Source organism: Argiope bruennichi, chromosome 1 (assembly GCF_947563725.1).
Source record: "Argiope bruennichi chromosome 1, qqArgBrue1.1, whole genome shotgun sequence".
NCBI lineage: Eukaryota > Metazoa > Arthropoda > Arachnida > Araneae > Araneidae > Argiope > Argiope bruennichi.
In genome coordinates this window covers 5394321-5418400 of record NC_079151.1, presented here as the reverse complement: position 1 = coordinate 5418400, position 24080 = coordinate 5394321, and the positions used below count along the sequence as shown (strand labels likewise).

Sequence of the window (24080 nt, the reverse complement as noted above, 5' to 3'; positions counted from 1 at the left end):
TCCGTCATTAATAATTTTTAAGTTCAAATTTATTTTATTCATCTAACAATTTAATTTTTCAGGATGTTAAGACTCGATTTTGGAACTCGAGATTCGCCTGTGTGTGCAAGGCGTCTCTGCAAAGTAAAGGACGAAATGGGTGGATTGTTTGTTAATTAGCATTAAAGAAGAAAGTATGACTCGATTATCGAATAAATAAAATGCTGTGATATATTGAGGAATACAAACTCACCCAAAATTAAATGCGACTACAACACTCTCTTTTGAAATGATTTTGATATCATTATATTTTAAACACTTTATTTGAAGGAAAAACACGAATATTTTTTTTTTATCTATAAATAAAAATGAGCAAGGTGATAGAAAATTCCTTGAGAAGTTATGATAAGTCAGAATTTTAAGAGAGGCTATTTATAATTTATTATTGCAGCAAATAATAATAATTCTTCAAATAATAATAATTATCGATTTATTTTGGACGATAGAGTGCGATGATGAACGGTCATCGGCTACCCTTACTTGTGAGGTTTTGTGACTTTACATCCTTCTTCAATGGATTCTAAAATTAAATAGCCTGCATAAAAGCATGATTAAAAGATTTCTTGGGGGTCGGAGAAGTGAAAGAAATTGTTTCACACAAACAGGGAGGTTTTCGGTTGAACTGAAATAATTCCTCGGAGCCTCAATAAATGTCGTTGAAGTGCACGCAATGAGCACTGAGTGACATGTCACTTCAACTGTATATTCTGATAGACCTGCCAAGCTGTCATTTTCAATCGAATATCATATTTTTTACTGGAAAAGACTGATATTTCTAAGAAGAAATGGATATTCTTACAGTACAATATTCATAAGAATTCTCTTTTGAATAATGGTCAAATAATAGTTAAACCCAAAGCATTCTCAATCCTTGCTGTATATCTCGAATTTCGAACAAATAAAAGTGGGACACAAAAAGAACTTTCTACAACAGTTTCTTGATCCAAACACCATTTCAAATTTCTAAGAAGGATTCCTAAAAATCCTGTATTTTTCTAAGAGGAACTTCTTGAGAATATTTACTTTCTTGCATTTGAAAATAAAATACTATAATCGTCAAGAACTCTATCATCGGAAATTTTCAGTGCGTTCTAAATGACCCAGCGTCCGAAAAATGCGTATCGGTGAGCATAATGACTCGAAAACACGAGATGGAAATTCGGCATCCAAATTGTTTTCTATCAGTTGCATGATAAATCATTATTCGGACTGAGAGATGCTTCAAATCCGCCGAACGATCCTATCGAGCCACATGTTTCCGGTTAGTCTGAAGTACGTATGGCACGCGCTCTCGAGGGAATATCAACTAAAAATATCGAACAAATTCTGAGATGGAGTGTCAAAAAACGATTACAAATACTTTTTTATATATGAATTTTCGAAAGAAGCAAAGTATCGCATTCTAGATAATTTCAATTTCAAATTATATCTCTGTAATTGTTATTCAGAAAAAAAGGGATGGAACTGTATTTTCTATATTTCTAGCCGTATACTGCTAGCACTACATTTTAATGTTTTTCCAGGCGCAATTGACATAAGTGTGATTTTTTCTCCCATATTTAACACAGGAAAACCATCCAAAAATGTGGAATACTTTTAGAATAGCTTTATTTCCGGAGAAATGGAGAAGTAGTTTTAGACGTTTTTGGAAAAGTCCTTTTTTAAAAAAATAATGCTGTCTGAAATTTTGGCAAAATACTGAATTTTATATATCACCTTAAGTGGATTTACAAAAATTTGATCGGATCAACAAAAATATTCCACTTTTTCTGACACGCAGGAATGGTCTCAAAAATAATGAAATAATGTTTTTTTCACCCTTAATAATTGCAGTTAGACTTATACTTTCAATTTCAGAGTATTATCAAATAAAATACGTAAAGGTATGAAAATACCTTAACTTCTGCAGAGGGAAATAATAAAAAAATTAGAAAATTTTAATTTTTACAAGCTCACGTGACGAAAAAGTGTCAGTGATTAAACTGTTTTTCTCACACTCTTCTGTAAGAACACATGGTTTCATACTTCCGTCTGTAACACTTATTGAGATATTAGAAGGCAAATCGATTTAGATCACTTTTCAGTACCTCCGACCGATGTTTGAGTGAGTCTTTCGTCGTAATTTTCAGGGATTTCGTCGTAATTTTCATTAAAATTGAAAAATGTCCTAAATACATCAGTTGAAATACATGGATCTTGTTCAAAACGAACACCATTCAGACATAACGCCAAAGGAAACCAATTGAATGTATTGATCACCTTTCAGCACGCTGCCGTGCAAAATGGTACCAACTACTAGGGTTGGGCAATGACAGAGCTCCATCATCGCGATATATCGTCCAACACATATCGATATTTTTCGATATATCGTGATAGCATTATTTATCTATAGCTATTGTGAGTTATAAATAGCATCTCTTAACATACTGACTGATCAGAACGACTTCAAATAAAAGGAAGTTTCAATTTATGTAATAAAAATATTCGTTTCAATATAATAAAAATAATAAAATTGTGGATTTCATTTGCATTCATATTTTTTGCTTTCATTTCTGAAGATGAATATTTAGCGATTAAACAAAGGACAGACAATAACCTTCTAATAACTGCAATTATTTTTCCATAATGGTGTCATTCAATTAGGGAACATAAAACAGCTTATTCCAAAATGACATGTTTAAAGCAAGTATTTTTATATATTAGAATATGACAGTACTTATAGAAATATTAACAAAAATTCAGTATGAAGATGAAAAAGAATGAAGAGAAACAAAAATAAACACTAACCGATAACCAAAACGAAATCGAAAACACAAATTAATTGTGAGTAACGATTTATTGTATCGCGATTCATTGTGAACCATTATTCAGGATCATAATATCGATATTTTTCGAAAACTGGCATAAAAAAAAATTGATTTTTAAAAAATACCTATTTTTTTCTTTCGATAAATCGAAAATCGGCACAGCCCTACCAACCACATGCGTTTCTAAAAATATGACGCTACACACTCATAGAAAATAATCACTAATGATGAACTTCTTGTACGACGAATAGATTTTTACAATACCAAAAGTGATAGGTTTAAAAAATAATTTCTGTCTCTCGATTAAAGCAGCATTCGTCTCACTAAATTGCATTTCTTAGAGAAGTATTTGTTTATAATTAAGGATATGGGAATAAAGTGGGATGTAAAATTCTCTCTCGCAGGTCTCTCCTTTTAACTGCTTATCAGTCAGTGGACTCCGTGGGTGCTGTCATTATGTTGAAATGTCCTTTACGCTGTTGGGCTGGGCTGATTGTTTGTACATCAGCATGAGGATAGTTCGAAAAATAAGCCAAATGTCAATTTATGCATCATATGCCTCACCCCCCCCCTCCTTCATCTCTGGTGGAGTAAGGATCTTTTCGTTTGCAATCGCTAAATTATTCTAACAACACACTTTCTCGAAGGATGTTTGGAATATGGAAAATGATATTTGTATTCTTCTGCAACTAGATCGGCATTACAATTTCATACATTACAAATTGTCAGCATATCCAAGCGTTTCTTTTCATTGAAATATATCATTCTCTTAGAAGAGCACATGCTTGTGGGTAAGGATTTTTTTTTTTTTTTCCACGGCCTTTTTTGAGACATCTTAATGTTCAGTTTCTCAATTTCTCTTTCCTTCTTTTTAAAATCGATGTTGCAACTGTCAACCAAATAAAATTTACAACAATATGCGCGGTGAGCAAATTTCTTTGAAATCACGATAATGAGATGATATACTACTGGAAAAATATTTACATGTGACAGTTTTTCTGCATTGCATAAATTTGCATTTCTGAAATGAATGTTTCCATCTAAATTTAAAAATAAGCCTATCTCTGCAAATCTTGTAGACAGAAATAGGAAGCCTTGCGTGTGCATTAATGAATGTAAAAGAAACCCATTACTAATGGATGCTTTTTCATTACGGGATGTATGAAGCGGCGGTCCAACGACCTGCCACCTCACGGATTTGGTCATAAATCTGACATCCAACCCACTGGGGGACCACATTCCCCCGTCGCCCGTGGTACGCCTGTAGCTTCCCGCAAAATGTCGGTAGATGGATAAACATCAAAGAACCGGAAAATTTGATTGGCCTATGGGGGGGGGGAAGGGAGTCAAAGAAACTGAGGGTTTTGAGCGGTCGAAAGGGGAACGCGTGCCGTCTGAAGATTTCTCTGGTCGTGGGTCGCTGTCACAGGCGGGGGTGGAACCACGAAGGAAGGGTGACAGTTTTATGACCACATCTGTGAAGATCATCCGGCCGTTGGACCGCGGCTTGAGAATGTACTCTTTTTTGCTGTCGTTCCCCATAGATACCAAAGTGATGTCACACAATTGCCACATTATTTAAAGACGCTTTGTAGTTGGAAACACATGTCTAGGTGAAAAATTGAGAGAAAGGAAGGATTTTCCCATTTTTTTTTTTTTTTTGAGGACCTTTTTCATGTATACGATTGCAAAGCTATTTTTAAGCCAGTGGGAGTGGTTTCCCCGAAATTTCCTAGCGTGAAAAGAAGGTGTCGACTTCTTCCATCCGCATAAAATACTGGATTCGGGGCAAGGCCGCAATTGCTTTTCAAAGCACAGCCGAACAATAATAACGAAATGTTGATCCTTGGCGTGAATCTGGAGACAGATTTCTCTCAAACTTTGATAGAAATCTAAGAATTTGATGCAATGACCATATGCCAAATTTCATTCGTCTAGTGCAAAGCGTTTTTGAATTATCTATGTTACAGACAGACGGACATTTTCCAAAAAATGCGTTTTTCGAATTCAGAGAGGTCTGAAAGGTGAAGATTCGTCAAAATTTTGAATTCAGATATTTTTTTTTTAATGATTACAATATTTTCTCAATGTTTGATAAGAATCTACAGAACATTAACTCATGTACCAAATTTTATTTATCTTGTCTTTACATTTTCTACTTTTCCCGAGTTCAATTGTTCTCGAATAGACGGGAATTTGAATGGATTTTGTTGAAAACTTCAACAAAAACGTTTTCTACATTTCACCCGTCTACCATAAAGTATTTTTGAGTTATCGTGTTCACAGACATTCCAAAAATGTGTTTTTCAGACTCATTGGAGTCTAAAACCTTGATATTCGTGAAAATCTCTCATTCTTTTCTCTTTGTATATTACATATGTAAAAAAATTAAAAAAAAGTATCTTCATAAATTATGTTTGAATTTTTTTAAAAATAATTATTAAAATATTAGAAAAATAATTCTACCGAAAAAAATGGATGTTTTTTATTTCTTTATTTACAAAGCAAAGATACAAAAGCAAAGTGACCGAAATTTTTCCTTTCAGTGATTTTACCATAAGATTCGGACAGTTTTTTTTTTCCACGTGTCGATTTTTATTAGGTCATCTTAGATATCTTTTTAAAATGATGAGCAAGTGTTAAGGATTTTTATCCACTGAAAGATAGGGTAAACGATGCAAAACTGAAATATAATACAAATGATTTCATTCAGCATATAAATTCAGATGAATCGAATATACTGGCGATATAAAATGACAACATTAAAAGGAGATGCATAAAGGAAGAAAAATGTCAAGTTGCGTTGTGAAAGTCATTGCAATATTTTTATAAGGAATCTAAAAATGTATCTCATTCTTCTTTACCGGAATTGCTTATTGCGGGCGAAGTTGGGATGGAAATGCTCATCAGTTATAAATTATTTATTTCTTTTCCTTTTAAACACATTCAACAGAAACTTTTTAAAGGGAAACTTTATGGATACAAAATATTGAATAGTAACTTTTCTCCGAGTTATTATTTGTATAATGTGAATTCAATTTATAAATCAAAATTATGTGTCCCCCCCCCCCAATGAAAGAATAAAGATTTTTTTTTTATAAACTAACCTTTTTTATAAACTATAGAGAACTGAAACACGACTTTCTTTTTTATTTCTTGATATTTAAAATGAATTCACCATTTTAATGTTTTTCATTAATTACAGAAAATACTTGTAATCTTTCTTGTTAAACATCTTGTTTTTTTGAAATTAAATTTTTTTTTATATCATATGGATTTTATGTTTGCCGTTGATAAATACTCTAAAACATTTCAATCTGGTTTTCTAATGGTATGAACAAAGCAGGTGCAAAAATACGTCAGTTTCCGGATATTGGCGACCTGTTGTGAGAATGCAAGGTGCGTTTGGCGACATAACTTTTTGCTTTAATGTAACCCTATTTTACGGCGTGTCTAACTCATATTTTTTACCTTCTAATCATTTGCAACTTGCTTTACGTTATGTGCTAAATAAGTCAGTTAGATTTTGAATTACAAGATGAAAGTTTAAAATTGTCATCTTTTGGATGCGTCAGTATTAAAAAATGTTAACTACATCAGAAGGAAAAAAAAAAAAAGTTATATAGCTAATATTATCACGTGTACTACCTAAACATGTTGGATTATTTTTTTCTGGAAATTGTCAGTGTTTTGCTTGGAATTATCTTCACTACGTGATTAGTGCGGGGCGTTACCGTCGTGTCCTCCAAACTCTTTATTTTTAAACTGTTATACAATTTCCCGGTAAGTTTTCAAATCTTTATATCTTTTAAAAATTATTTAGTGTTGTTTATAGATGATGCTAAACGGGTTTAAAATTAGTTTTTTCCTGCAACTGTCAACAAACAAAATTTGTCATTGAAGGTACATCCTCAGATTCAGGAAACAGTATAAAAATATTTAGATTATATTTTATTAATAAGAACAATTTTCTTATTTGATGTCTGAAAATCGAACATTATTGATATTGTTTACATTGAAGCTTAAATTATGTAGGTAGGTGACCACGTTTTACCTTTAGTAACGTTGCGCATGTAATCACAGTTGTAGGATAAGCTTTGCATTTTGATGATGTTTATTATCAAACCCGTTAACTTTAAAATTATCAGATAGCTCTTTGACCTTTGGTATTTTATAGTGATAGAAATTTCATCTTAGATTTTTGGCTTATTTGTTGTCATAGTTACTCTTTTATACACCGTGCCAGATGTTTTATAAATTCTTCGATAATTGTTTCAAAATGTTGTAGTGCACGTACTAATTGTATTTTAATTAAGATTCTAATTTCTTTCTTTCATTTGAATACCAAAGACACCATAATAATGCACACAATTTAAAGAAATGTGATTATTAACGGATTAAAATATATGACTAATTCTATATGTGTTTTATTTTTTAATATTTCTATTTAACCTTTTTTATTATTGCGAAATTAAATGCTGTTTTTGTGTGAATAGCTATCTTGTTTTTTCTCCAAAGAATGAATTATTATAGCTTAAATATGAAATTCTATTGTAGATCTTTATACATTATTACAAATTTTCTTGGCATTAAAAAATTCAAAATCCTTGAGAGATGCTTTGTACTTTGACTTTCATAATGATAAATAATGTGCATCGCTATCATGCAATTTTATTTGAAATTTAAAAACAGATAATATTTGAAGTATGATTCTGTAAGTATAATGGACTTCCAAAGTAAGTAAGCCAGTTTGCTAGTTGAACTTTTACTACTTTTAAGATAAGATTTGTTAATGTTTTTTTTTTTTTTCATCTAACAAATTATATTAGAAATTAATCCATATTTTATCATATTATATACAAATATTAAGATCTTTTAAAATTATATTTTATGCAAATAAAATTTAGGAATTTTATCATGTTTAAAAATTTTGTATTGCATTTGAATTGAAAGGTTATATAATTATGTAGAAAATTTTGACATGAATTGTTTTCATCTAATTGAATAACAATCTATGTTCAAGGTGCATCTTTTAAGATGCAACAGTTTTGCAAACTAAGAGAATTGTTTTGGGCCATTCTTTAAATTTATTTCATTGTTTGTGATGGTAATAAATTCTACATTTTGTATCTGATTCAGTTTGACTTTGCTGATATTATATATTTAGATTCACTTTGTGGTAATGATTCAGAAATTAATAAATTAGTGTAACTTTTTAGTGTAAAATTGCATTCAATTTTCTGTTAATACTGTTACAAAATTATAAGAACTTTTATGCATCTTTCACTTCATTGTTTTAAAGTAAATAATTTTTTTTGTTTTTAAAGTAATAAATATTTTTTTTAAATCAATAATTCTTTTACATTAAGATATTAACAAATTTTTGAATAATTAGATTTTTTTCTTATAAAATTTTTTTTTATAGGTTACATAAAATTGCATAATAAGAGAAAAACGTCATGTAAAATAATCTAGTTTGTCTGACTTATATTTGTTTCCATCAGGAATATTTTGAATTATTAAGGAACAAATGTACTTAATCTCAATATCTTTTGAATAGTAAAATGGCCCGATATACCAATTGCATAATGCAATCCGGATTTTTAATTCTTAACCTTGGCTGAGAAAACGTGTTAGTTTTGGAGAAATCCTATCCTTCCTATTTTTTAAACTTATTAATATTTGCTTTTAATAAATGATTCAAATTGAAGATTTAAAAAAAATATTTCTTTAGATTCTTTTTCACTAAAATTGTATGTAATATATTTCATTTACATTGATAATAATGGCAGCTTATTATTCTAATCATTTTGAATGCTGTATTATGTGTAAGCTATTATTACTGTCAATTGGTAAAGTGATCTACTTTAAGTATTGGTTCAAGAGTTCAGAAAATATGGTAAAACTATTAGTAACAATATTATATTAGAAAATTAAATTTTATATGAATTAAAAAAAAAACTTTATTACTTGTTACAGAATTGATGTTTTGAGAATTAAAATTAGCTTAATCATTATTGTAAAAAAGCTGTACTAGCAGTTTTCCATCCTCTGCTTATTGGCTGGAGCAATTAGTTTATCATCTAAGTGTTTTATTTGCTTTTCTTATTATATTTCACCATGTTTGATAGACAGTTTACTACTCATAAGTGAAGCGAAAAGAAGAGGAAGGCATTAGCATTCGGAAGGAATGCAGATCTTATTTGTCAATGATTAAGGAGACAGGTGCTTTCTATTTATTTGAAAATTTGCATTTTAAATGGGGACTATGGTAGTCTTAGTATTTAGATCAGAGTATGGTAGATTTGAGGCATAAAACCCAATTTTATTGAAGACTCATTGTGTATATTGATTGGGTGTTGTCAAGGATCATATATCTTTCTGCTGGTATATTGCAGAATTTTGTATAGCAATGTGTTGTCCGTAGAATTTAACAATTTTGATTCAAAATAGCCTTTGTGCATCTTAAAATAAATTCAGTTTTAAGGTAATATTTGAATGCTGCTGCCTTTTTTTTATAGGCTCATACACTGTTTCCAAGACTGATAGTCTTCTTACTGTATATACTCCACTGAAAAATATTTAATAACATCAAATTATTTTTTTTATTTTGTTTCTTTTGGAATGAATATATTTTGTTGTTATAGTTATCACTTTCTAGATATATGAACAATAAAGTTAAAGTTTAATAAGATAATGAAAAGGCTTTTTTCTTGGTTACTGCTTTTATTAAATATGAAGGAGTACCACTATTGAATGTCGTTTCAGTATAATTTAAAGACTCATTCAATTGCAGTACATTAAAGTGTTTGATTTCATTATGAATTTAAATTGTAAAATTGAATATAAAATTCAACTGTGAAATTATTAAAACTGTTTAAATGTGTTAAAATCTTTTATGATTTCGTACTTTAATATCTCAGAGCCATGTTAACGTGGTTGTAAGTTCTCATCTTAAGCACTCTAGGGTTCTGAGTTCAAGACCCAATTCCACTAAAGAATTGCCATATAAGTAGGTCTGGTGTATTTGTTGGGTCAAATGCTCTCCTACTGGTATGGTGTAGGAATTTGGAGAACAGTTGGCAGCTTAGGTGTTGCCTGACACCTTGATTCAGAATTAGGTCTGCCTCAAAATTGTTCTAGTATTGCCTTTAAACGTTATGTTCATATAGCTAAACAAATATCTTTTATTATTAAACAAATAGTTTTCATGAAAAGCTGGATTTTTTTATATACCTTTGTGTTTATATTAGAGTTTTAAAAAATATTTTAGGATTTTTTTTGTTTAGATCTTTGTAATTTTTATTTATTTAGATCTTTAGCAAATATATTGTGACCATTGTGCAATTTTTAAATCACAACATATGAATAGAAAGATCATCGGTTATCGAAGATTATGAATTATAGAAATTGGCTTTAAATCGGGACCTTAAAATATCCGAAGGTATTCCAAATTCTAAATTACCAGTATCTATTTTTATTTCAAATCGCATTGAAAATACTTGGGCAGAAAAATTATAGCTGGAAGATCAATCTACTTTTTTACAAAGTATTTTGGATTGTTCAGTTTATTAGTGATTTTGTGGGGTCGATTATAATTTAAGCATTCAATAACTAATAATTATAATCAAAAAATATTTCTAAATTAAAAATGTTCTCTAGTAAAAATGTAGTTTAGTGTGCCCCTTGCTGTGCCAAGGATGAAAAGTCGCCAAAAAGATGGTGAGCAAAATAAACACTTCCGTGTGGATAACATGAACAGTTAGGTAACTACTTTCTGCATTACAATTATGGAGTTTACTGATAAGTGTTTTATCTGAGATTTTTTTTTTGACCTTTGAGGTCATTATCGCTGCTTATCTTGACAATTTTGAAATAAAGAAGTTTTTCAACCGGTCTGTTGTGTAGAGACTAAAATTTAGAGCATGCGATGCCTTCAGTATCTGAAGAAGGCACCGGGTAAAATTTTTTTAACTTAAAAAAAAACAAACAAAAAAACAAAAACATTCCGCATCCGCTAGCAGCGGGAGCGGGATCCTAATAGCTTCGCTAGCTCATTAAACATAAGACTGTGTGGATAACAGGAACAGTACATAATCAAAAGAAAAGAAAAAAAGGAATCGGACCATTCCACATACAAACAAGCATCTTTTCCCCCAACTTCATTAACTCGTAATATATATATATATATATATATATATATATATATATATATATATAATATATATATATATATATATATTCCACTCAATCTTTATCCATTCTGTTGTATTAAAATATTTCCTGCCATCCCATTCACCACACATCCGTTCTTGAACAAATAGTGACATAACGAATTATCAAGAAACTGGATAATAGAAACTAGATGGTAGATAAGAAAAATAATTATGAAAAGTGCAAGGAATTCCATTGCAAACGATTTGTTAAATTAATTTAGACGATTTTTCTAAAACGCATACCGATAGTTAAGAATAGCAAAAGAATAAAATTTTCTGTTCCCATTCACATTAAAAATAACACTGCTGTGTCTTATTAGCTATAAAAATTTTAATTATAATACAAAACTGAATTAAAATCTTTAATTGATATTTTTTATTTATTTAACATTTTTCATAAAATATTTGTAGTTTAAGTACAAACTCAATCACTGTAGTAAATAAAACAGCATTAGGGTTGCTATAAGATCGTTTCGTTGGATTTCTGTATTGGCGACAAACTCGGGGGCACGCTAAACTACACTTCAACCATGTTCTCTTATAACTTGTAATTTGTTATAACATATTTCATTTTTCAAAAGAAAATTATTTATTATTCTGAGCTTCAAGTTTTTGCTCCGCTGTTTGCTTCGCCAATTTTCCCCATAAAGTTATTGGCTATCTTTATGAATCTAGGCGATATTTCAAAACTACATCAAGAATTTCCATATTCAGATTTTAAAATTTCTCCATTCTGCTCGTTTTTATACTAAAATATAAAAACGCCGTAACCATCGTCATTTATCGTTTTCATTTAAATAGTTTTTGGCACAACGTTTCAAAAGGAGTCAATGCGAAATCAGTTCTAGGAGCTAGAAAGAATATTCTGCGCTACACTTGATTTGGTACGTGAGTTGGAACTTAACGCTATTGACGAATGCAACTTTTGAAAACTAATGTCACGCGGAAATTGTTTTCTAATTTTTGTTTTAATATCATTCTCATCGAGGATTAGGGAGATTCGAAATGCGGAAGTCGTTCAAACCGTGCCACCGCGAGTTCGTCTGCAGCACCGAAGGGTCTTAATTAATTTGGTAGCATGGGGTGTTAAATGGGTCAGTTGCGATATCTTGGCATCATAGAAGTGCGAAAGATTAATATTTTTGTATAAAGTTTTTTTCACGAATAATGACAAAAGATTGCATATGCGGTACAAATTTTATTTGCAGTACTTGTCCCCTTTTGAATGTTCTTATTTGAGTTTGAAAACCAACCTTTTATCGAATTGAACTGTAACTATAACATTTTTCTTGTACTAACGGCGATTTTTGTAGTTTCGCATTTGTTGCCAACAGCATGATTAAAATAAAGTAGGATTCCATACAATAGTTTGTAATTTTATTACGTTAATTAACCTTCGATTTCGCAGTTTTTAGTCAGCTTTGCATGCATGCATATATCATCTTGCGCATGTCTGTAAACATTGACCGATGAAAATTTTCCTCGAATTTCATTTCCCTTGGACTCTGAAGTTGTGATTGGATGGGAGGGGGGTGAGAGACAAAGAAGATTTAGATGTTCCTTACGCATTTAGAGGGGTTCCGTGAAACCAAGACATTATTGCCTTTATTCAACTTAACCAAATATGATGACTTAACTAACATTATTAACCAAATATGATGCAGCTGTGATAAAAAAAAATCACCGGGTCCCATTCAGGGCATCTCTCATCCTCGCTATCGTACTTTTTTAAAATTAAAATTTTTTATTTATATATTTATTTAAATGTTTTACATTAGAAGTTTAAGTAAAGTGGTAATCATCAGAAAATTAGAAATCGAGATTTTGGCGAATCTCCACTTGTTAGACACCGCCGAATCCGGAAAACACATCTTTGGAATTTGTTGGTGACAAAGAAATCAAAAACGCAAATAGACAGATGAATGATTTAGTCTTTACAACATTTTGAGGTATTTCTTAAAATTTTGAGCAAAATCTGCTTAGAAGAAGTATGTCATGATCTATGAAGAAGTTCCTGATCAGGCTTTTCGACCACGAAGCTATATAGATAAAATTCGGTACGCAGATTTAATATCTGTAGTGTAGGCACCTTTCTAATTTTGAGCCAAATCCAACAAGAGGTTGACTGTCTCTCAGTCTGTTCTTTCAGAAAAATGTAAACTCTTTGATTTAAATATATCAAATAGGGTATGTGGTTTTGTGACGTCAGGTGTACCTCTGTGTCAAACTTTTGTTTGAACCAATTGGGAAAAAGGAATCTAAAATACTTTCGATTTTCGGATACTATTAATCGCATGCAGTGGATTAGTAGCCAAAATACTCACACGATAGATTCAATAGAAATGCTACATTCACTCGGAGGTTAATATTTCGTAACCGTTGTTCGCCAATGACATGCAAGGCACGATCTCTTGGATAAAACCTTTATTGGGGAGTATTCGAGAAAGTTTTGAGGGGATCGCTCCCACAAGTTGTTAATTGGTTATTATTCACACTTTCACTATTTTAAACTGTCTTTCCTGTCTTTATTTTGTATTGCATTTTAATTTTAACATAATGTTTGGATTATAATATATTCCTTCTATTTTTTCTTACAAAGTGGGCGTTCATTCAGAGAAAATCAGAAATGGCAAATACCTGAAGATAATATGCTCTTCCAAATCTCAACAAAAGAATACAATGAGAGGTTACCGCACAAATAATTGAGGGAGTGTGAATAGAACTATGACTTGATCACGCGGTAGTTTAAAAGAACTTGTTCGAACATGGCAACACTGATGAGTTTATTCTAATATTAATAATAAAAATATCCATGTGATGCCGAAAGACTGTTCATTCACATGATTTAATCGTTTCTCGACATTTCTATTTATTGAGGAGCAGTCTGTTGGCTCGATACCAAATGAGTTACCGAGACATTTTTTTTTTTCAGAATTTTCGGAAATTTGAATGTTTATATAGTTTTTAACAATAGATTTCATTGTTACTATGCAACTTAGACCATTTCCTTTATTTTGTTAAATAATTAATCTCGTGCTTTCCTTCTATTGTTGAAAGCCGAAGAAGAAAGATTATTATTTGCCCAATTAAAATGGGGAATCAAAGTGAAAATAATTACTGTAAATATAAAGTGCAGTTTGAAATAGATGACCCCTTCGACGCTTAATGCAAAATGATGGTATAGGAACTCGACTCTGCTATGAAGATTCATGTGCACAGTAAAAAGAATAGGTGCAAGATTGTTAAAATATCACGGCTGTAATGTATTTCACAATTTGGCGTTTAAAAATTGTTTGCTCAGGGAATCATGAAGTGACATAAGAGCTTTAAATGAAATGAAATGCAGGAATTAAAATATTTTAGACGGAGTTACTGTTTGTCATAGGTAGTTAATGAATAATTTTGTCATTTGTCAATTTTTTAATATATCTTTCGGATCATCCTATTTTTTGGGTAAATATTTTCAGGAAATACGTACCAAAATCTGGTGAACAACTGTACACCTTATACTAAAAAGATCCCAGTCTATTTACATTCGATTTCAAACATGAAATGAGGAGACGAGCATCATTTTGAGCTTATGTATATTCGTTTTTGTCTTTTCAACGAAACAAATTACTATCAAAAACCTTGGCAACACTGAAATAGTATTCTTTGTTGAGAAAAATTAACATTTTAAAGCGTTTTTATATTTCTTAATAACCAGTTTCAATTTGTAACTTATCTTATGGATTCGATTTTCCGATTTCAAACAATACGAGCGCTGGACGCAGAATAGTCAAATTTGGCTGGCAAACTATTAAATACTATACTATTACTATTTGCGCCACAAATTAACAGTTTATGCGAGTGCGTTTTAGGAATTTTAAAATTTCCCGATTTTCTAATTTTTCAAATTCTAGATTTATAGGAGCTTGCATTTAGGCTTATTTTAGTGCTCTGAATGTTTAGAGATAATCATAATTTTTACTAAGATAAGCCTGACAATTTTGAGGTTTTTTTAAAAGTTGCTGTTTTGTCGCGACATCACCAAATTTAAATTTAGTCCCATGAAATTGCCATGACTCATTCAAGAGACCTCACAACTTTAAAAAATGTTGATGAATAGAAAAATGAGGTAATGTCATTGGCCATCCGATATGTTATTGACTATTAAGAAGATTGCTGAGCTTCTCGCAAGGCTTCCGTATCATGAAATATTCAGAGATTATCGGCGGGACAACTTGCAGCGCTAGGTAGTTTAAGAGAATTTTTTTTTAAAGTTTTTTTAGTTAGTTTTATTAAGTTATTATTTTTTATTAAGTTTTTTTTTATGAGCCGTGCGTTGGAATGTAGTGTCGAATAGTAAATACTCTTCCTAATTATTCTTCATATTACTAGAGCAGCGGTATAAAATGTTTTTGAAGAGAGTTTTTAGTGTAATTTATTTTTAATACTGTTTCTATGCATTGATTGCCTGTCAAACTCATCGATAGGGTGGCATTTTTTTTTTTGTTATTCACAAATATGCGCTAAAATCTCCATAGCAATTCAAGATTAAGATATATTGAGAATTGTCGAAAGGTGCATGGAAACGTATTTGAAAATCAGTTTTCACTCTATTCAGAGAAATTCGATTGTTTTTGCTAATAATTTTCAATCTAGAAGTCTTTTAATTAGAAACAATTCATGCTTATGCGATTTCCGTAAAATGCACACTGTTTCTGAAAAAAGGAAGTAGCAGCAAATCAGTGGCGAATTTCCAACTAGGCAGAATAGGCAATTGCTTAGGGCCACATTGCGTTGGCAGGATACAGGAAGATAAAGGGGGGAGAGGGTCAAAATAACCCAGTTGTTCGAATAAATGTGTAAAAAGTACAAGTACAAGAATCTAAAATTGCAAATTTCTCTGTATTGTAAAGTATAAGAATAATATCGAGACTATCAAGTATCGGGTCTTGTATTTTTTATTAGTTGCGTTATTTCAATCAAGTTATTAGGTACCAGGTCTTTTCTAATACTTGCAGCTATAATTTAATATGCATTAACATATGGTTAAATAATACAGGGTATAAGCATGAATGTCACTAGCGGAGTCACATAATATACAGGGTGATCAAGAAATAACAGGAGCCCTGTAGCGTCCGGACAAAATAAACAAAATTTTGCCACCATACACATTAAAGTATGCGTTTTCAATTTACCAAGAAAAGATATTTGTACTAAAAAAGGCCGATAAGGGAAATATTGGCGCTGCGATCGAAAACTTTACTAAGTAATTTGTTTATTCAGGTACTTTGTGACATGACGTCGAAGATAAAAGGAAGGGTTGTGGGAATTTATGTCATTCTGCAAAAATTCGATTTAAAAGATCAAATAATGTTACATGTCAGACCAATAATTGCCGATATGCTGCGAGCCACTGTCGAAAAGCTCGTGTACCGCATGCAATTAAGTTTTGGAATATCAAGTGGGTGATCACCTTGAGCCAAATTTATAAATTGCTATAATAAACATTTTTCATTAGCATTTGGTGTGTTGGTATTTGTAATGATGCCAATTTCATTTTTATTAAATGATTTTTTTAATAATTTTAAAGTGAAATATATAATTTGTAACAATTTTTAATGTTATGAAACTGCAACTTATTTATTAAAATATTCAGTTGCGGGCTTTAATCAAAGTTAAAATTTTAAAAACCTGCTTTTTATGGACATAAATTTTGAAATAGTTTTCACTTCCGCTTTTATTTCTTGGCGCGCGCACGCACACACACACACACACACACACACACACACACACACACACACACACACACACACACACACACACACACTATTTCAATTTGCCCACATTAGTTTTTCCCCCCCTCATTCAAGCAAATTCATGTTTTTCGGTTTAATCAAATAAAGTTTTTTTTTTTTTAGTTTCTCGTATACATAATATAGAGAAAATATAGTAATCGTGAAAAAATTCGAACTCGAAATTTTGTTAAATCGCCATTTTTCTGGCCTCCACGAGTTCGAAAAATACATTTTTAGAAAATGTCTATCTGGGACAAAGATAATTAAAATTTGCCCCGGGTTCTACGCAGGAAATTTGGTCTTAGTACAAAATTTGTAGATTTCTATCAAATGTTGCGCCAAATCTGTCTGGTTGTCCGAATATGAATAAGAAACGATAACTGTAAAGTGAAGAGAGCTAGATAAAATAAAATTTCGTACAGAGATTTAACATCTACGTATAGTGTAGACATCTTTCAAATTTTGAGCGAAAACCCTCAAGGGGTTGATTCTCCTTCAATCTGTACCTTCAGAAACTTATAAAAGCGTTAAACACAGCGACTTTATATCAAATTTAGTATAGAATTTTGTGACTACAAGTTTAGTTCTGTGTTGAATTTTTGTTTCAATCGGTCGGGAAAAACGTGTCTGAAATACAAATTCGATCTTCGGATACTAATTAACCGCTTGCCAGAAATGAATCGCCAAAGAACTCGCCAAGGATGATACGATCGATTCAATAAAAGTGATAAATTCATGCCAAGGTTAATATTTCATAACTGTTCTACATTAATGCCACGCAAGGCGTTCACTGGGATAGCACCTTTATTCAGATCACTCCCACTGGTTTTTTAAAAACATGCATTTCACATTAATATTGACTACCCAAAAAGTCAATCTGGACGAACAAGTGGGTCGGCAAAGGCGGTTAGTATAATATATAATATGATATGTAATGATATTTTTAAATCTATTTTAAACCCTAATTAATATCCCAAGTTTTATCTTAATTCAGCTCATATTAGCTTCATTCTAAAATGTTCTTTTATTTCCCGATCCAATCCCACCTTTTTTATATAATGCTACACGAGCTTTAAAAATGCTTAAATTTGCACTTTCACACGCTCCGAGTGAAGAAATAAATAAATAAATAAAACTATTAATTTTTAAAAAAAATATACGTATAATTACCCTTACCTAAATCTACACGTGTAAAGAAATCCTTGTCAGAATCGCATAGTATCTAATGACAGGTGAAAACCATTTCATTCTTTTTCTGCTCTTTTCGCTCTTGTGCCGTGCTGTAAATTGACGTACCTCGTCACTTTTTGCTTGTCCGTAACTTATGCCTGCAGGGATGGAATAAAACGAAGTTTAAATTTCAAAAATGCCTTCTCTTTCTTCGGCCACGAAACTGCTCAAAAATGTGTTTATAAACGTTATGTAAAAGACTAAAAATGAAGTCGAATTTATTAATTTTTATTTGGTAGTAACTCTCATGTTCGGATTGTTTGCCTGCTTGCCTGCGTGGAAAATAAAATAACGTTATTTTTTTCGAAGTTGGATAGTATGAGAAAATGAATTTGATTCAAGTAATTTAATTTTAAATCAAAATTGTCAATAACCGGAAGTTAGAGAAAATGAATGTATTGAAAATTTTTTTAGAATCTCGAGTCAGAATAAACGAAAGTGTAAAGCGTTTTTAATGTGCAATTCGAAGCTAGGGAACTGTAGGAGCATAACCCATTTGCCAAACCACTTTGAAGCACAGCTAACCACTCAAAATGCTATATCATTATACCTCAAGTATAATTTAAAATAATATAAATAGATTAATGATATGGAATCGTTAAAACAATATTATATCTTTTTTTTTAAGATAAGTCTCATCAAAGTGGATTGGCGTGACTAAATGAATCTTCAATAAATAATAATCGCCGTTCTTTCAATGTTATTATCATTATATCGATCCGTTTTTGATCAAATACTTCTTATGAAGGTAAATAATAAGTAAACTTCATTTTGATTGCCTTATATAATGACCTAAAATACCTTAGAATTATAAATTTTTGCCTTTTGCTATCAGAAGTTTTAATTAAATTTTAGTGATTGATGTGCCATTAATGATAGTGGTTCACGCAATTTGAAATAAATTTATTTTGAATGATGAACGTATTTATAACAAGACGGCGATGGAGCGAAGCCAGCCAGTGTTATCCCGGTGTGACTTTCGGCTGCTGGTAAGCGGAATAAGCAGGGAGGAGTGACCACCCTAGTAAATAAAATCATACGAATTTTAAAAAAGTTGTTGAAATTTAAAAAAAAACACACTTTAACATTTTTATTATATTTTAATTAAAAATGTGTCAAAATATACACCAGATTTATCAAAATAGTGAGTGGGAAGAAGCTCTGGGAGATATTCTGTCCATCATCACTTCACTGTTACTGAATACATTCGGATTTGTTAACAACCTTGGCTGTCTCTCCTGTAATCAAGAAAAGGACACTGAAGATATTCGGATGCATTATTTGAAGTATTGAACCCATTGAACAAACCTTCTGGAGCAAGTTCACTTTCATTTACCAAAAAACATCTTGGCTGTTTGATCCAAAAAATCGTCTAGATCAGTTTTTTTTTTTTTTTTTTCCATAAGCTTCATCTAAATTTTTTTTCATTCTTTGAAGTTTTTTTTTTATATCAATTAACTGTGATAATGCGATGACAGCCTTTTGTTGCTAAAAATCCCAATTTATTTAATAATGATAACTCCAAAAGTAATATTGACAAATCATCGGCGAGAAGTCTGCTTTTTTGCCTTCCCGGTTACATTTCATTATGATAATTCAAAAACACATTGTGCTGAAGGGGTGAAATGTGACGGAGGGATCATAGGGCAAACACTTATGGAATGAAGTTTGAAAATCGCGGAAAAGAAACCTCCCGCCGGTGGTCGGATGTGAGATGTAAGCGTTTTTGTAAAATGGCATACTCAATGTCCTTCCTTAAATAACGCAAGCCTCTTGTACGTCGTGCCATATGGTACTTGATTATTTGAGGCTTGCAATCTCGGTCTTCTCTGTATTAATGTCCATAAATAGAGTTGATTTCGTCATGACGTTGAGGGAATGTGAGGGGAGGGTATGTCGCCAGATGAGGACGCAGAAATATACTGAAAGAGGCTCAATGTGCGGTATTGGATCGTATCTAAAGAATGTCAGGGAAGTGCGTATAAGCTTCCACTTTTATTAAATCCATGCTATGCATATGATATTTCATCGCTCTACGACTGGAAACAATACTTTTTTTTGACAGCTATCATATGTGTTATCTCTGGCAGAAATATGTCATTAGATTTTTTTTAATAACCTGAGGGTAATCAAGGGTTAAATACCCGGCAGATGAATGGATGAAATAATGGAAGGGAAAAAATCGGACATATAAAACATTTTGTCTTTGGTTTATCGCCTTTTATGTTTTTTCCTGTCTCCACCATTATTCCTCTGGTCTTTTAAAAGGGCAAAGTTCAGATTGCATTTGATGATTGAGAAACGAAGAATCATACGAGGCACAATAAAAGATGGAGAAAATTTTTTAAAAACTAACAATACGAATGAAACTTTGTTTAACAATTTTAATATGATCTTTTAACAAGCGTGTAAGGAACGAATGAATAATTGAAATGCGTGACTTTCTCAGCTAAAAATGGGCGTCAATATTATCAGATCAAGAAAAAAAGATACATACTAAGGAATTTATTTTCATATAATTTTCTAAAGATGACCTAATTTAACATTCTTTAAAATTTTAATTGTATGCGAGAGTCGGCATCAAGTAGTATATATGGAGAAAAAATAGAAATGGAGAAAAAAAAATGGATACTTGTAATATTGAATTATAAATAAGACTAAAAAGTAGAGAATAATTTAAAGAAATATTTTCACCCACTTTTCCCCCTTTAGCAGTGACCTAAAATTGATTTTCTTTTTTCCATATCTGTTCCGCTAAAATTAAAATGTAAACAAGATTTAATATTTGAAAACGCACAACTCGGAGGAGCATTCAATTTTCTTCTTTTGATCTTGGTTCACTGTGAAGTATGAGCTACCGTTAACACTGGCAAACCCCGAAACCTACAACATCAACAAGTGTCCCGACTCGTCCTTTTTAGGATTAGCCTGTGGAAGGGACAGAATGAGTGAAGACGAGGAACCGTCGAAACGCCTTTGCGTGGAAGACGGCATGACGATAGATGAAACCAATGACATCAACAACAAATACTGCGAAAGTTGTGAACAAAGAACGCGGTACAAATTAGAGATTGATATGCTCCAGGAGTTATTAGAGTGCGACACAAAGAGGCTGAAAGTATTGGATAGAGCTATTGATGACAATCTTCTACCAAGAGGTGACCTCTACTTGGAATTCCAAAACCAAAGGATGGAGTCCTCAAGACAAGTGGAGCACATAACAGGTGTCTATGTCTTAATTTACCAGCGTGTGAATTGCCCGGGAGATGTAAAGCATCCCTAATAGAAAATTTCCCCCCTTTAAATAACCAAGATAAGTTTCAAACTGTCCCCAAAAGAAAAACAGCCAGGAACCCCCAAACTACACCCGTGCAGACCCCAATTACCACCACTAATAGATATCAAGAGTTAAAAAACTTAAACGAAACACCCTCTGAAACTAACAACGAACTAGAAAAGACAGATAAAATTCCCCCAATAATGCTCAGATTCGCATCCGACTACCATAGAATGATAGAGGTAATCCGTTCACACACCACCGTTACCGAGGCCAGGCTAGGGAACGGGTTCATTAAAATCTTCACGGATACTATCGAACATCATAAAGAAATCCAGGAGATATGCAAAACAAACAAATTTGAATTTTATGTAATTCCCCCGAGAGCAACCAGGCCAGTCAAAGTTGTAATTAGAGGGCTCCATGTTGAGCACATAACTGATGATATTGCCGAACAACTAAGTGAAAAAGGCTTCTCAGTCAACAGGGTAATCCGGATGACCCAGGCCAAAACCCGGATCCCCCTCCCACTTTACCTGGTTGAACTCAACAGAACACCAAACGTAAAGGCAATATACGAAGTTGATACAATCAGGTATCTAAAGGTGAAAATTGAGGAGTACAGAGGCAGGAACTCTGTAGCGCAATGCTACAGATGCAATGAGTTCGGCCAAAGAGCCACTAATTGTAATCTTAAACCAAGGTGCCTTAAGTGTGCCCAAGAACATGAAACCAAGGATTGCCCAAAAGGAAAGGGAAAGGACGAAAACCCCTTCTGTATTAACTGCAAAAAACACGGCCACTCAGCTGCTTACAGAGGATGCGAAAAATACCCCAAAACACCACAGTACAATAGAAACCAAGCACCACAACGCACAATTAGTAACACTTTCAATCCCGACCAAAGCAAAATCAAACCAAATCTCAGTTACGCTCAGCATTTTCAAAGCACAGCAACCCAACAGATGGCGCCACAAATGACTACCCCCAGTGCATCAGCACAGGTCCCCACATACCATGAGCAGGTTAACGCCACCGAGATCACGGCTCTGCTTGAAATCATAGCACAGGTCAAAGAAATTTTTAATAACATACCAGATATCATCAATATGGCGCAAGAATTAAAAAGAGCCAACTCAATACCCGACAAGCTGCAAATACTCTTCAGAGCATTTTTCACCCCAGATGGCGCTACATCAGTGTAAACATTCACGGCTGGGTGTCTCAAAATCATTTACTGGAACGCAAACGGGATCAGGCAAAAATTAAATCAGCTAAAACTGTTTATCAATAAGCATAGCCCCGATATATTATTATTACAAGAGACGCACCTGAGACCCGGGCAGAAAATATTTATTGCTAACTACACAGCGTATTACTCTTATAGGGAAAACCAGGATGAAAACAGACCCAGTGGAGGAACGGCCGCACTGATTAAAAACCACATTCCCCATCATCAAATAATACCACCCACCCTTCAACAAGTAGAAGCAACAATAGTCAGGATTACACTGAAAAATCACGACCCCATAAATGTCACATCACTTTACATCCCCCCAAAATCAGACCTTTTCGACATTGAAAACATCATACAACTAGGACTAAACAACATCATCTGCGGAGATTACAATGCCCACCACACATCCTGGAACTGCCAAAGTAACTCTCAAAGAGGCATAAATCTCAGACATTTTGTGGATAATGCAGGGTTAGAAGTTTTGTTCCCAAATGAACCAACACGTTTTGGCACGCACTCTGCATCCACCATAGACATTACACTTATCAGACACTTTCTATTTCCATATAAAATTAATTCCTTACCCGAAATGAGCTCTGACCATAACCCGGTCGCTCTTAATTTCTATTTTAATTACACCCTACCCGAGCAATACGCCAAAACCAAAACAAACTGGACAAACTTTAAAAACGAACTCACCAGGATAATATTTAACACTAATAAATTAAACACCCCCGTAGGGATAGACAAGCTAACGGAAGAAATAGAGTACAAGATTCAAACTGCCAGAGCAAATCACTCCACCCCAGTCAAACTAAAACAACCATATTTCGACCCACAGATTAAAAAACTCAACCAAGAAAGAAATAAGATAAGAAAATTATACCAGCAAAACAGAAGCCCCTCTCTAAAAAAGCAGCTAAACAGAATGAACAAATTAATAAATAAACTTGACGCGAAATTAAAAGAGAATGAGTTAGCAAATAAACTTGCAAATTTGAACAATGAAAACGGGGACATTTGGGATTTTGTGAAACCTTTCAAAAAGAAGAGCTACAACATTCCGACCCTTAAAGGTCCGGCCAGTATAGCACAAACCGACCTGGAAAAAGCAAACTGCTTGGCTGAAAGTCTCGAGACACAATTTAAAAACAACAACCTAACTCACAAGGAAACCGAATCCAAGGTCGAAAAAGTTCTTAACACATTTCACAACACACAGATGGCGCCACTAGCAAATACAAACTCAAAAATTGAAACTATCCTCCCATCTGAAATCATTAAAGAAATCAAAAACTTGCGTAACAACAAAGCCCCAGGATACGATAATATCACTAATAAAACAGTTAAAAAACTCCCCCTTAATGTAATTATTATTTTCACGCTACTTATACAAAAGATATTGGAAGTAGGATACTTCCCAACACGTTGGAAGACAGCAACGGTGGTCCCAATTTTTAAGCCAGGAAAGGACCCCACAAATCCTTCTAG

General features: G+C 32.5%; 1 protein-coding gene across 2 annotated transcripts in view; it reads left to right on the top strand.

The window, feature by feature from the left end:
- Window positions 1-24080, top strand: part of LOC129960822 (protein PALS1-like) — a 190862-nt gene that overhangs the window by 97998 nt on the left and 68784 nt on the right. Inside the window, exon 1 of one of the 2 annotated variants that reach the window (XM_056074604.1) lies at window positions 6320-6629. The exons of the other annotated variant lie outside the window; for it this stretch is intronic. The gene's annotated coding sequence lies outside the window, so the exon portion shown is untranslated. Of the gene's footprint in view, window positions 1-6319; window positions 6630-24080 lie in introns of those variants that run through there. 2 annotated transcript variants of the gene reach the window in all.